At 40.9% G+C, this 13,994-nt stretch overlaps 4 non-coding genes across 4 annotated transcripts; all 4 read left to right on the top strand.

Annotated features, from left to right (window-relative positions):
- The first annotated feature begins 7,974 nt into the window (after positions 1-7,974).
- On the top strand, positions 7,975-8,047 carry TRNAF-GAA (transfer RNA phenylalanine (anticodon GAA)). Its single transcript has one exon. It is a non-coding gene; the product is annotated as a tRNA-Phe (tRNA).
- Positions 8,048-11,449: 3,402 nt separating this feature from the next.
- TRNAF-GAA (transfer RNA phenylalanine (anticodon GAA)) lies at positions 11,450-11,522 on the top strand. Its single transcript has one exon. It is a non-coding gene; the product is annotated as a tRNA-Phe (tRNA).
- A 1,075-nt stretch (positions 11,523-12,597) lies between these two features.
- On the top strand, positions 12,598-12,670 carry TRNAF-GAA (transfer RNA phenylalanine (anticodon GAA)). The gene has a single exon. It is a non-coding gene; the product is annotated as a tRNA-Phe (tRNA).
- Positions 12,671-13,164: 494 nt separating this feature from the next.
- On the top strand, positions 13,165-13,237 carry TRNAF-GAA (transfer RNA phenylalanine (anticodon GAA)). The gene has a single exon. It is a non-coding gene; the product is annotated as a tRNA-Phe (tRNA).
- The last annotated feature ends 757 nt before the right edge of the window (positions 13,238-13,994 follow it).

Genomic DNA, 13,994 nt, shown 5'->3' with positions numbered 1-13,994 from the left:
TTGACTCAAGCCCATGGTGGCATAAACAGACCAGTAGCGTATTTTTCAGCTACTTTGGATCCGGTCGCAGCAGCACTTCCAGGGTGTTTGCGCGCCGTAGCAGCAGTTGGTATCAGCCTCACTCAGAGTGAAGGAATAGTGATGGGACACCCAGTAACAGTCATGGTCCCTCACTCAGTTGAGATACTTTTGACCCGCTCCCGAACGCAACACATGACTGGAGCAAGACTCACAAGGTATGAAACGGTAATTCTGGGCTCACCGAACGTGCAGCTGAAAAGGTGCACTACGTTGAATCCAGCAACCTTGCTTCCTGGTGAAAATGCTGAAATTGAGAACGCTGAAGACGTCGAGCATGACTGCCTTCAGGTGACTGAATTTTGCACAAAACCTCGACCTGACATTAAGGATACTAAGCTTGATGAAAATGACCAAATTGTTTTCGTTGATGGTTCATGTCTAAGAGATGGGATGGGAATTTTGAAAGCAGGATATGCTGTATGTACTGTAACAGGTGTCTTGGAAGCATCCTGGCTCCAAGGAGTCTATTCCGCACAAGTAGCAGAACTTGTAGCCCTTACAAGAGCATGTCAACTGTCTGCATTGATGAAAGTCACCATTTACACTGATAGTCAGTACGGGTTTGGAATTGTGCACGACTTTGGACAACTATGGTCACAGAGAGGTTTCCTGACTTCTTCAGGATCCCCAGTGAAAAACGGGGAGAGAATAAGGGAATTGTTACACGCCATTCAAATGCCAGCCGAAGTTGCAGTGGTAAAGTGTAGTGCTCATACAAAAGGACAGGACTATGTTTCTCTGGGAAATGCATATGCGGATCAAGTCGCAAGATTTTGTGCCTTGAACTGTATATTACTCAGGGATGAATGGAATTCGATAAGTGAACCAGAACTCGAACCAGCTGAAGCATTTGCCTTGAAGGTCGTAGATACAATAGATGAACTAAAAGCATTACAGAATAACGTCAGGGAGGATGAAAGAGATTCCTGGATTAAATCACAATGTATAAAAAGACCAGATGAGTTATGGGTTTCAAATGAGGGAAAATTTGTTTTGCCAAATAGTCTCTTATCACAGCTTGTGCGGTTCTATCATGGGCAGGCTCACCTCGGGAGAGATGCCATGATAAGATTGTTCAAAACTGATTGGCTTAACCCCAGATTTCGTCAAGCTGCAGAAGCAGTTTGCCATCGATGTGTCATTTGTCAGCAGATGAACCCAGGGAAGGGAACGGTTGTGAACGCGAGCCACATTGGTAGGGCGAGTGGCCCGTTCAGCAGAATGCAGATGGACTTCATTGAGATGCCTGTGCATGGAGGTCTGAAGTATGTGTTGGTGACTGTGTGCATTTTTAGTCACTGGATTGAAGCATACCCCACACGTAGAAATGACAGCCTTACAGTTGCAAAACTATTGTTGAGGGAGCTAATACCACGTTTCGGATTCCCGATCTCTTTAGAATCAGATAGAGGAAGTCACTTCAATAACGAGGTGATAAAGTTACTTTGCGCAGCGCTGAACATTGAGCAAAAACTGCATTGTAGCTATCGCCCAGAAGCTTCAGGACTGGTGGAGCAGATGAATGGTACACTGAAATCAAGAATGGCGAAAATATGTGCATCGACAAATTTGAAATGGCCTGACGCATTGCCTTTGGTGTTAATGTCAATGAGAAACACCCCTGACAGAAAGACTGGATTGTCCCCGCACAAAATTCTCATGGGCAGGGCCATGAGACTTCCTGCAGTTCCCGCAAACGCGCTTTTGAATATTACAGATGATATGATGTTAGACTACTGCAAAGGTCTGGCTGACGTGGTTCGCTCTTTCTCTCACCAGGTGGAAGCGACCACCTTGCCACCGATCCAAGGTCCAGGACACACACTGAAAGCAGGTGACTGGGTCGTGATAAAGAAGCATGTGAGGAAGTCGTGTCTGGAACCCCGTTGGAAAGGCCCTTTCCAAGTGATCCTGACGACAACTACCGCTGTGAAGTGTGCGGGAGTTCCCAACTGGTTTCACCCCAGTCACACAAAAAAAGTGTTGTGTCCCACAGATGAGGAAGTTGAAGCGCTGAAACTGCCAGTGCCTGATAAAACAGTGCTAAGCGCTGAGACAGAGCAAAACCGAACTGAAAGCGAACAGGCAGAAACAGGAGAAAGAGAAATATTCTCTGAGGACGAAGCAACCGACTCACTTGGGGAAGACCAAGGAGAAACCTCAGACAGCGACGAAGCAGCGGAAGGTGACAAAGAACCTGAAGCAGCTGAAGGTGACAAAGAACCTGAAGCATCTGAAAGTGATAAAGAGCCTGACGAAAGTAACGGTGACGAAGGGCTCGAAAGAGGTGAAAAAGCAGGAGAGCCTGATCAGAGGAGGGCTTTCCCAGAAGCAGACGATACAGAAAAAGAAAAAGAGAACGTGATTGATTCCCCAGAAGGAGGGGACAAGGCAGAACAGAACGAAACAGTTCAAGCTTCCACAGAAAAGATCGCAGGTCCATCAAATGGACACGGTGCAAAGAGGAGACTAAGTATATCACCAATAAAACTAAGAGATAGAGAAAATTTGAACGACAGAGAAAGGCCAAAAGTGAAAGAGAAAAGAAAGGAAGTGTCTGTCGTGGTACCATCTTCAAGTGAAGGAAAAGACTTGGCCAAAGAGGAAAGTACCAGTGAGGCAGAATCGAAAAGAGAAGCAAAATTGAAAAGGAAAAGGATACCAAACAGGAGATATTCCGGTCCAGAATGGGCATATGTAGTCAATGACGATTGGACTGACGAATTTGTATCTCTTAGCCTCGAGAACGAAGAAGAAGAGATACCAATAGAAAAGAAAAGTTTTATGGACTCTGTCGATTGAAAGGGTAATAAATGATATTGCTTGCTACAATCTAACGTGATACAACCAGCTGAGACATTGCTAAACCGGATAAGACACTTGCTGAACTGATAAAAGACTGAGTTATTGCCGAATTGAGACAAATGCTGCTAACCGATAAGTGACTGGCCTCTTGAAGAAAACTGTGTGAACATTGCGCTCGTTCAGCTTTGTAACTGAATTGCTAAATAGTTTCTTTATAGGTGCTTCTAGCTCTCTGATTCTATACAGATCATAATCTTATTATGATAACATTTTCGTAGGAGCGAGTGAGTGTAAACATACGTTTATCTTTAAGGCCAAATGGACATTCATGATGAACGGACTTGACCCTGTCATTCCAGGTGTATATTACATTTGTGGGTATAATGCCTATTATCGTCTTCCAAAGGGATGGTGGGGGAGATGTTATTTGGGTATAGTGTTCCCAAAGGTTTATCAGCTGGATGACCTATCGATGATTCAAAAGACATCTGGATCCCATTGTATCCAGAAAAGAGAGACCGCAGCTGCTGTGATAGGAGATATATTTGGAGCCATGATTCCTTCATTGGGAGTTGTGTTGAATTCCATCAAAATAAGAAAGTTGTCTACTATAGTGGATAACATGTTGACAAAGTTTTCAGGTGCTATAATCCTGATAGATGCTGAACTTGCAGCGGAAAGATCTATGACTCTTCAAAATAGGCTTGCCTTAGACATTCTTTTAGCAAAGGATGGCGGCGTTTGCAAAATGCTTGGTGCGCGCCACTGTTGCACGTATATTCCAGACAACAGTGTGAAAATTAAAACTATGCTTGCTAATCTAACAAAGGAGAGTGCAGACTTGAAGGAATTGAAAGAACCAGGAGTGTGGGAGAAGGTTGGAAAAGGACTTGCTTCAGTGGGAAATTGGCTTGGTGGCATTTGGAATGGAATATTACTAAAAATAATACAGGGAATATTAATAGTACTGATTTGTATATTTGGAATTTGGGGAATAAAAAGGGGAATAATAATGATTATGGCAAGAATTAAAAGAAGGAAGGAAGAGAAAATGATGAAAAGGATGGCAGAAGAATACAAAGCGAAAACTAGGGGAACTAAAAGGAAAAGAGAACTGACAGAATTTTAATGGAATAAAATTTGTGGCAGTAGTTTGTGTGATGACAAGTAGTCATCAGAGGAGGGATTGATGACGCAGAAATGAAGGTTTTACATTTATTAGCGCATAAACGTAGTGCTGCAATAATCGAGTGTGACTTTAATCGAACTAATAAAGATTGTACGGGGACAAAATGTGCCCTCAGAGTAGTTTGCCAACATTTATAAGCGTGCTTTATATAACGTGATGTATTAGAAGTGCACTAATCCGACATAATCGTAAACGTGTGCTATGATTTGCTTGTTTGAAATGTTTTAGCTTAGCATAACTTTAGTGCAGGCTTCGGCCTAGTTGCCTTGTCTCACGATTTAGATGCTCGTATTTTTCCAATGTGCTAATAAACGTGTATTTTTGCTTGAAGCTGTACTTTTCCACTGAGATCGTTCACATGCTTATCTTAAGGTTTCGTGCCAGCCTGGCATTTTTCTCTTTGCTCCAAGGTCAATCTGCAGGTGCGGACAATGGAAGCTCTGAAAGTGAGTTAATTGGTATAAAATGTTGCAACTTGCGTACCCGTCTCCAAGGTTAATGTATGCTTAAGTAAAAGCTTGAGAACTGTTGTTTTTGATTGGACAATTTGAAGCCAACCTATGAACAGTCCAATGGAAGACCCTACTGGATTTGAACTGTTGTCTATTTAAACCAGGTGCACGAGAGGAAAGTGGCCATTATTGGACATCCCGCCATTTTGCAGGACATTGCAGCTATTATGGCCCACCTTGCTGCGACGCCATTTTGAAAGAGACTTTGATGCTTTCTCTAATCGAGAGAAAGAGACTTTAAATGATTCTTGCCCTAGAGACTTTAACTTTGATCCCTTCACATGAAGTAGTAGTTTATCTTGCCGCCGTGAGGCAATTGCCCCGTCCACCCCTGCCCCTTTGCCCCGTTCCATGCTGATCGAGAAACGGTACCTGTGAGACGAAGACTTCCTTGAATGCTGATTGTAATTGGTAAATATGAAAGGAAATTGTACAATTGCATTGTGTTTCTTTTAGGTAACCAACTGCTGATTTTTGATAAGAGCCCTAGTTAGGAGTTTTTCTAAATTAATGTTGCTAAATTGTTTTTGCATGAAGTCCCACATGCCGATGCTAATTTGAGGTTAGATGAGGATTCCTTTTGTTGCACGATGCAATTTGAGACCTTGTTATGCTGACTAAATGTATGCAATTAGCTCATTACAGATTATAGTTTTAGTGATTTGCATTGCTATCATTGAATGCCTTGTTATTCAAATGCTGCATAGATTGCACCTGTTTCGTCGTTATGGACAGCTATTAATGTTCATTTACGTTTATCATTTGGTGTTGAGACACATCTATATTGTGCTAGCTTTGTTAATATAGGAAAATAAATTCATTAACTTTGAATAAACTGGTGTGGTTATTCATGACCGAAAGGTCATGGTTCGCCGAAATGTATTCTGGATTAATTGTTAAGTGTTATGTTGATCAGGGCATTGCTTATGTTCGTTATTGATTATTGATTTGATTAAATTGACTGATCTCGGGTGAAGAGAGTCCCACTTAGCCAAAAGATTCATCGGCCGAAAGAGCGTCCAAGTACAGGTAAATTATTAGTACGGAACGCTCTATCACCTACAATGATTAAGAATCATCAGGAAGGTATTCTCTGACAACTGGCCGAAATAGCTCAGTTGGGAGAGTGTTAGACTGAAGATCTAAAGGTCCTTGGTTCAATCCTGGGTTTCGGCAAGGACTGAGCACCTAGCTAATTAGGTGTAGTTCTCTCTTGGAGTCAGCTTCAGTAGACATTTTAGTTCATAGATGAAACCTTTTAATAACCTGATCGACATACCATCAGTAGAGCACAGCACTTGCGTTCTATCTTCCTTTCAAAATGGCTTCCACCTCTCTTGCCTTCAGCTTTGACTTCCATTATTTCCAGTTTCTATCTTGATTTTCATGTAAAGCTTAGGCTGCATCATCTTCTATTTTCCCATGAACCAAGCTGTCAGATGATATAGCTTGCTTACTCATCCCACACATTTGTGTGCCTATTCAGAGTTTGGAATAAAAGAAGTACCTACGTTGCGCACCAAACAAGTAAATGAGTAATTGCACCCAGTTAGCTGCAGAAGGATACCGGAAGTTTAAGACATAGCTGTACCCTCAAAGTGAATGATTTCGAGGTGTATGTCTTGTCTACAATGATTAAGAAGAATACGGAGGGACCTGTGAAATAAGTGGCCCAAATAGCTCAGTTAGGAGAGCATTCGACTGAAGATCTAAAGGTCCCTGGTTCAATGCTGGTTTTTGGCAAGGACTGAGCACCTAGCTAATTAGGTGTAGTTCTCTGTTGGAGTCAGCTTCAGTAGACATTTTAGTTCATAGATGAAACCTTTTAATAACCTGATCGACATACCATCAGTAGAGCACAGCACTTGCGTTCTATCTTCCTTTCAAAATGGCTTCCACCTCTCTTGCCTTCAGCTTTGACTTCCATTATTTCCAGTTTCTATCTTGATTTTAATGTAAAGCTTAGGCTGCATCATCTTCCATTTTCCCATGAACCAAGCTGTCAGATGATATAGCTTGCTTACTCATCCCACACATGTGTGTGCCTATTCAGAGTTTGGAATAAAAGAAGTACCTAGGTTGCGCACCAAAAAAGTAAATGAGTAATTGCACCCAGTCAGCTGCAGAAGGATACCGGAAGTTTAAGACATAGCTGTACCCTCAAAGTGAATGATTCCGGGGTGTATGTCTTGTCTACAATGATTAAGAAGAATACGGAGGGACCTGTGAAAAAAGTGGCCGAAATAGCTCAGTTTGGAGAGCGTTAGACTGAAGATCTAAAGGTCCCTGGTTCAATCCCGGGTTTTGGCAAAGACTCAGAAGACAGCTTGTTAGGTGTGTTTCTTTCTTGGATTCAGCTTCTGATGACGTTTTATTTAATTGATAAAACCTTTCATCAACCTAATTGACATACCATCAGTACAAGACAGTACTTGTTTTCTATCTTCCTTTCAAAATGGATTCCACCTCTCTTGCCTTCAGCTTTGACTTACATTATTTACTGTTTCTATCTTGATTTTTAGGTAAACCGCAGTCTGCATCAGTCTCCATCTTCCCTTGAACCAAAGTGTCGAATGAAATAGCTTGCTTACTCATGCCACACATTTCTGTGCATTAGATTGCTAGCCTATTTAGAGTTTAGAAAAAAAGAAATACCTAGCTTGCACAATAAAAAACAAATTCCCTAATTACACCCATTTAACTGCAGAAGGATACAGCAAAGTTTAAGACATAGCTGTACCCTCACAGTGAATGATTTAGACTTCTGTGTCTTGTCTACAATGATTAAAAATGATACGGAAAGCTTTTCGTGACACCTGGCTAAAATATCTCAATTGAGAGAATGTTAGACTAAAGATAAAAAAGGTCCTTGGTTCAATCCTGGGTTGTGCCAAAGACCAAGCACTCAGTTTGTTAGGCATATTTCTTTCTTGGAGTCACTCTCAAGTGACATTTTATTTCATTGATAAAAACTTGCATCAACCTGATCGACATGCCATCGGTACAAACGAGCACTTATTTTCTATCTTCCTTTCAAAATGGCTTCCACCTCTCTTGCCTTCAGCTTTGACTTCCATTATTTCCCGTTTCTATCTTGATTTTAATGTAAAGCTTAGGCTGCATCATCTTCCATTTTCCCATGAACCAAGCTGTCAGATGATATAGCTTGCTTACTCATCCCACACATTTGTGTGCCTATTCAGAGTTTGGAATAAAAGAAGTACCTAGGTTGCGCACCAAAAAAGTAAATGAGTAAATGCACCCAGTTAGCTGCAGAAGGATACCGGAAGTTTAAGACATAGCTGTACCCTCAAAGTGAATGATTTCGAGGTGTATGTCTTGTCTACAATGATTAAGAAGAAAACGGAGGGAGCTGTGAAATGACTTGCCGAAATAGCTCAGTTGGGAGAGTGTTAGACTGAAGATCTAAAGGTCCCTGGTTCAATCCCGGGTTTCGGCAAAGACTCAGAAGACAGCTTGTTAGGTGTGTTTTTTTCTTGGATTCAGCTTCTGGTGACGTTTTATTTAATTGATAAAACCTTTCATCAGCCTAATTGACATACCATCAGTACAAGACAGTACTTGTTTTCTATCTTCCTTTCAAAATGGATTCCACCTCTCTTGCCTTCAGCTTTGACTTCCATTATTTACTGTTTCTGTCTTGATTTTTAGGTAACCCGCAGTCTGAATCAGTCTCCATCTTCCCTTGAACCAAAGTGTCGGATGAAATAGCTTGCTTACTCATGCCACACATTTCTGTTTATGAGAGTGGTAGCCTATTCAGAGTTTAGAAAAAAAGAAGTACCTACCTCGCGTAGCAAAAAAGTAAAGGAGTAATTGCCCCCAGTTAGCTACAGAAGGATACAGCAAAGTGTAACACATAGCTGTACCCTCACAGTGAATGATTGCGACTTATATTTCTTGTCTACAATGATTAACAATAATAAGGAAGGCACTGTGAAAAAACGGGCTGAAAGAGCTCAGTTGCGAGGACGTCAAACTTTAGATCTAAGGGTCCCTGGTTAAATCCTTGGTTTGGTCAAAGACTGAGGAGCTAGTTCGTCAGGCAAGTTTCTTTTTTGGAGTCAGCTTCCGGTGACGTTTTATTTAATTAATAAAACCTTTCATCAACCTAATTGACATACCATCAGTACAAGACAGTACGTGTTTTCTATCTTCCTTTGAAAATGGATTCCACCTCTTTTGCCTTCAGCTTTGACTTCCATTATTTGCCGTTTCTATCTCGATTTTAGGGTAAACTGTAGCCTGCATCATTTTCCATCTAACCTTGGACCAAAGTGTCAGATGATATAGCTTGCTTCCTCATGCCACACATTTCTGTGTATTAGATTGCTAGCCTATTTAGCGTTTAGAAAAAAAGAAATACCTAGCTTGCGCAATAAAAAATAAATTGACTAATTGTGCCCAGTTAGCTGCAGAAGGATACAGCATACTTTAACACATAGATGTTCCCTCCTAGTGATTGATCAGATGCCCACTTTTTGCCTACAATGATTAAGAATCATCAGGAAGGTATTCTCTGACAATTGGCCGAAATAGCTCAGTTGGGAGAGCGTTAGACTGAAGGTCTAAAGATCCCGGGTTCAAACCCGCGTTTCAGCAAGGACTGAGCACCTAGCTAATTAGGTGTAGTTCTCTCTTGGAGTCAGCTTCAGTAGACATTTTAGTTCATAGATGAAACCTTTCAATAACCTGATCGACATACCATCAGTAGAGCACAGCACTTGCCTTCTATCTTCCTTTCAAAATGGCTTCCACCTCTCTTGCCATCAGCTTTGACTTCCATTATTTCCAGATTCTATCTTGATTTTAATGTAAAGCTTAGGCTGCATCATCTTCCATTTTCCCATGAACCAAGCTGTCAGATGATATAGCTTGCTTACTCATCCCACACATTTGTGTGCCTATTCAGAGTTTGGAATAAAAGAAGTACCTAGGTTGTGCACCAAAAAAGTAAATGAGTAAATGCACCCAGTTAGCTGCAGAAGGATACCGGAAGTTTAGGACATAGCTGTACCCTCAAAGTGAGTGATTTCGAGGTGTATGTCTTGTCTACAATGATTAAGAAGAAAACGGAGGACCTGTGAAATAACTGGCCGAAATAGCTCAGTTGGGAGAGCGTTAGACTGAAGATCTAAAGGTCCCTGGTTCAATCCTGGGTTTTGGCAAAGACTCAGAAGACAGCTTGTTAGGCGTGTTTCTTTCTTGGATTCAGCTTCTGGTGACGTTTTATTTAATTGATAAAACCTTTCATCAACCTAATTGACATACCATCAGTACAAGACAGTACTTGTTTTCTATCTTCCTTTCAAAATGGATTCCACCTCTCTTGCCTTCAGCTTTGACTTCCATTATTTACTGTTTCTGTCTTGATTTTTAGGTAACCCGCAGTCTGCATCAGTCTCCATCTTCCCTTGAACCAAAGTGTCGGATGAAATAGCTTGCTTACTCATGCCACACATTTCTGTGCATTAGATTGCTAGCCTATTTAGAGTTTAGAAAAAAAGAAATACCTAGCTTGCACAATAAAAAACGAATTCCCTAATTACACCCAGTTAACTGGAGAAGGATACAGCAAAGTTTAAGACATAGCTGTACCCTCACAGTGAATGATTTAGACTTCTGTGTCTTGTCTACAATGATTAAAAATGATACGGAAATCTTTTCATGACACCTGGTTTAAATATCTCAGTTGGGAGAATGTTAGACTAAAGATAAAAAAGGTCCTTGGTTCAATCCTGGGTTGTGCCAAAGACCAAGCACTCAGCTTGTTAGGCATGTTTCTTTCTTGGAGTCACTCTCAAGGGACATTTTATTTCATTGATAAAAACTTGCATCAACCTGATCGACATGCCATCGGTTCAAAAGAGCACTTATTTTCTATCTTCCTTTCAAAATGGCTTCCACCTCTCTTGCCTTCAGCTTTGACTTCCATTATTTCCCGTTTCTATCTTGATTTTGATGTAAACCGTAGGCGGCGTCATCTTCCATTTTCCCATGAGCCAAACTGTCAGATGATATAGCTTGCTTAGTCATGCCACACATTTCTGTTTATTAGAATGGTAGCCTATTCAGAGTTTAGAAAAAAAGAAGTACCTAGCTCGCGTAGCAAAAAAGTAAAGGAGTAATTGCCCCCAGTTAGCTACAGAAGGATACAGCAAAGTGTAACACATAGCTGTACCCTCACAGTGAATGATTGCGACTTATATTTCTTGTCTACAATGATTAATAATAATAAGGAAGGCACTGTGAAAAAAGGGGCTGAAAGAGCTCAGTTGCGAGGACGTCAAACTTTAGATCTAAGGGTCCCTGGTTAAATCCTTGGTTTGGTCAAAGACTGAGCAGCTAGTTCGTCAGGCAAGTTTCTTTTTTGGAGTCAGCTTCCGGTGACGTTTTATTTAATTAATAAAACCTTTCATCAACCTAATTGACATACCATCAGTACAAGACAGTACGTGTTTTCTATCTTCCTTTGAAAATGGATTCCACCTCTCTTGCCTTCAGCTTTGACTTCCATTATTTCCCGTTTCTATCTCGATTTTAGGGTAAACTGTAGCCTGCATCATTTTCCATCTAACCTTGGACCAAAGTGTCAGATGATATAGCTTGCTTCCTCATGCCACACATTTCTGTGTATTAGATTGCTAGCCTATTTAGCGTTTAGAAAAAAAGAAATACCTAGCTTGCGCAATAAAAAATAAATTGACTAATTGTGCCCAGTTAGCTGCAGAAGGATACAGCATACTTTAACACATAGATGTACCCTCCTAGTGATTGATCAGATGCCCACTTGTTGCCTACAATGATTAAGAATCATCCGGAAGGTATTCTTTGACAACTGGCCGAAATAGCTCAGTTGGGAGAGCGTTAGACTGAAGATCTAAAGGTCCCTGGTTCAATCCCGGGTTTCGGCAAGGACTGAGCACCTAGCTAATTGGGTGTAGTTCTCTCTTGGAGTCAGCTTCAGTAGACATTTTAGTTCATAGATGAAACCTTTCAATAACCTGATCGACATACCATCAGTAGAGCACAGCACTTGCGTTCTATCTTCCTTTCAAAATGGCTTCCACCTCTCTTGCCTTCAGCTTTGACTTCCATTATTTCCAGTTTCTATCTTGATTTTAATGTAAAGCTTAGGCTGCATCATCTTCTATTTTCCAATGAACCAAGCTGTCAGATGATATAGCTTGCTTACTCATCCCACACATTTGTGTGCCTATTCAGAGTTTGGAATAAAAGAAGTACCTAGGTTGCGCAGCAAAAAAGTAAATGAGTAAATGCACCCAGTTAGCTGCAGAAGGATACCGGAAGTTTAAGACATAGCTGTACCCTCAAAGTGAATGATTTTGAGGTGTATGTCTTTTCTACAATGATTAAGAAGAAAACGGAGGGACCTGTGAAATAACTGGCTGAAATAGCTCAGTTGGGAGAGTGTTAGACTGAAGATCTAAAGGTCCCTGGTTCAATCCCGGGTTTCGGCAAAGACTCAGAAGGCAGCTTGTTAGGCGTGTTTCTTTCTTGGATTCAGCTTCTGGTGACGTTTTATTTAATTGATAAAACCTTTCATCAACCTAATTGACATACCATCAGTACAAGACAGTACGTGTTTTCTATCTTCCTTTGAAAATGGATTCCACCTCTCTTGCCTTCAGCTTTGACTTCCATTATTTGCCGTTTCTATCTCGATTTTAGGGTAAACTGTAGCCTGCATCATTTTCCATCTAACCTTGGACCAAAGTGTCAGATGATATAGCTTGCTTCCTCATGCCACACATTTCTGTGTATTAGATTGCTAGCCTATTTAGCGTTTAGAAAAAAAGAAGTACCTAGCTTGCGCAATAAAAAATAAATTGACTAATTGTGCCCAGTTAGCTGCAGAAGGATACAGCATACTTTAACACATAGATGTACCCTCCTAGTGATTGATCAGATGCCCACTTGTTGCCTACAATGATTAAGAATCATCAGGAAGGTATTCTCTGACAACTGGCCGAAATAGCTCAGTTGGGAGAGCGTTAGACTGAAGATCTAAAGGTCCCTGGTTCAATCCCGGGTTTCGGCAAGGACTGAGCACCTAGCTAATTTGGAGTAGTTCTCTCTTGGAGTCAGCTTCAGTAGACATTTTAGTTCATAGATGAAACCTTTCAATAACCTGATCGACATACCATCAGTAGAGCACAGCACTTGCGTTCTATCTTCCTTTCAAAATGGCTTCCACCTCTGTTGCCTTCAGCTTTGACTTCCATTATTTCCAGTTTGTATCTTGATTTTAATGTAAAGCTTAGGCTGCATCATCTTCTATTTTCCCATGAACCAAGCTGTCAGATGATATAGCTTGCTTACTCATCCCACACATTTGTGTGCCTATTCAGAGTTTGGAATAAAAGAAGTACCTAGGTTGCGCACCAAAAAAGTAAATGAGTAAATGCACCCAGTTAGCTGCAGAAGGATACCGGAAGTTTAAGACATAGCTGTACCCTCAAAGTGAATGATTTCGAGGTGTATGTCTTGTCTACAATGATTAAGAAGAATACGGAGGGACCTGTGAAATAACTGGCCGAAATAGCTCAGTTGGGAGAGCATTAGACTGAAGATCTAAAGGTCCCTGGTTCAATCCCGGGTTTCGGCAAAACTCAGAAGACAGCTTGTTAGGTGTGTTTCTTTCTTGGATTCAGCTTCTGGTGATGTTTTATTTAATTGATAAAACCTTTCATCAACCTAATTGACATACCATCAGTACAAGACAGTACTTGTTTTCTATCTTCCTTTCAAAATGGATTCCACCTCTCTTGCCTTCAGCTTTGACTTCCATTATTTACAGTTTCTATCTTGATTTTTAGGTAACCCGCAGTCTGCATCAGTCTCCATCTTCCCTTGAACCAAAGTGTCGGATGAAATAGCTTGCTTACTCATGCCACACATTTCTGTGCATTAGATTGCTAGCCTATTTAGAGTTTAGAAAAAAAGAAATACCTAGCTTGCACAATAAAAAACGAATTCCCTAATTACACCCAGTTAACTGGAGAAGGATACAGCAAAGTTTAAGACATAGCTGTACCCTCACAGTGAATGATTTAGACTTCTGTGTCTTGTCTACAATGATTAAAAATGATACGGAAAGCTTTTCATGACACCTGGCAAAAATATCTCAGTTTGGAGAATGTTAGACTAAAGATAAAAAAGGTCCTTGGTTCAATCCTGGGTTGTGCCAAAGACCAAGCACTCAGCTTGTTAGGCATGTTTCTTTCTTGGAGTCACTCTCAAGTGACATTTTATTTCATTGATAAAAACTTGCATCAACCTGATCGACATGCCATCGGTACAAAAGAGCACTTATTTTCTATCTTCCTTTCAAAATGGCTTCCACCTCTCTTGCCTTCAGCTTT

This window comes from Pleurodeles waltl, chromosome 8, assembly GCF_031143425.1.
Source record: "Pleurodeles waltl isolate 20211129_DDA chromosome 8, aPleWal1.hap1.20221129, whole genome shotgun sequence".
Taxonomy (NCBI): domain Eukaryota; kingdom Metazoa; phylum Chordata; class Amphibia; order Caudata; family Salamandridae; genus Pleurodeles; species Pleurodeles waltl.
Note: the sequence above shows the minus strand (reverse complement) of the source record. Positions and strands in the feature narration are given on the sequence as shown.